Here is a 1,182-nt window from a genome sequence, read left to right as displayed (position 1 = left end):
GGAAGACTGCTCAGGTAAGCCTGCACTTTCCCCCACATGGTGCTCTATAATGTATTGCTGGGATTTATATTCCTCTATAGCTGATGGTACATTGTGGTGTATATTATACATAGGAATTATTGCTGGGATTTGTTGTACTCCTCTATAGCTGGTGGTATTCTGCATTGCGCTGTATAGAGGACTACAAATCCCAGCAATAGTTCATTATGGAGCGCAATGCAGAATACCGCCAGCTATAATGTACTCTTGCTGGGATTTGTTGTATTCCTCTATAGCTGGTGGTATTCTGTACTGCGCTGTATACTGTATTATTGCTGGGATTTGTAGTCCTTTATAGCCAGTGCCATTCTGCATTGATTGCTGTATAATTTTACACTTTCCATTTCACTATATTGCGGTGCATCCCTGCTTTCTTTCCTCCCCGCTGGGTGCTGCTCTGTGTCCCAGCGGAGTGGAGAGAAAGTGTGACAGCCGGGCCGAGCGCTGCGGGAGGAGAGCGCTGTGATTTTTTTGTGATTGCTTCAGGGGGTGTGGATTGGGGGGTTTGTGTTTTTGTTTTTGGGGGGTGGGGGGCAAAAAGAAATCTTGCACCAGGGCCCTTTGTTCCTTAGGTCCGCCACTGTTTATTCCCCCCATCAACCCTCTCCCTGCACTAAACTGTCACTTTCCTTTCTCACCCATACCATCACAAATTGTACTAATACATCCTCATCCCCGGCACCGTCCTATATACGTAGGTGGGCGGAATTTCTCCATATCTCCACAGAGGACACATCCTCTATCATTGAGTGAGGCTGGTTACAAGTCAGGAAGGCTATCCTATGTGAATCCTGGCGAGAGATTTATTTTAAAACTGCTCACAGAGCATACCACTCTTTCAACATCCCTGTCCCTCCACCTGGCTGACCGCCTGCCCTGAATGTTATCTCCCCCTACCCGATCTCACACATTTACTGTGGTCCTGCCCTGCTTATTTTAGACCTTCTGGTCCTATGTACTCACCTTTATGGACGTACACTCTGGGAGAACGTCCTCCTTGTCCCCAGCCCGATGCTTACTCCATGAAAACAGAAAAGGAAGTCTAAAGCGCTACTACCCTTGCAGGCAGGAAGTGTTCAGGCCTGGGGGGCTTTGTGTGTCATCCGAAAAATCCGTTTGATGTTAGAGGCGATGACACACAAA

The sequence above is a fragment of the Nanorana parkeri genome, unplaced genomic scaffold (genome assembly GCF_000935625.1).
Source record: "Nanorana parkeri isolate BGI_ZX_2015 unplaced genomic scaffold, ASM93562v1 scaffold1860, whole genome shotgun sequence".
Lineage (NCBI taxonomy): Eukaryota > Metazoa > Chordata > Amphibia > Anura > Dicroglossidae > Nanorana > Nanorana parkeri.
The sequence above is the reverse complement of the archived record's forward strand: the minus strand, read 5'-3'. Positions refer to the sequence as shown.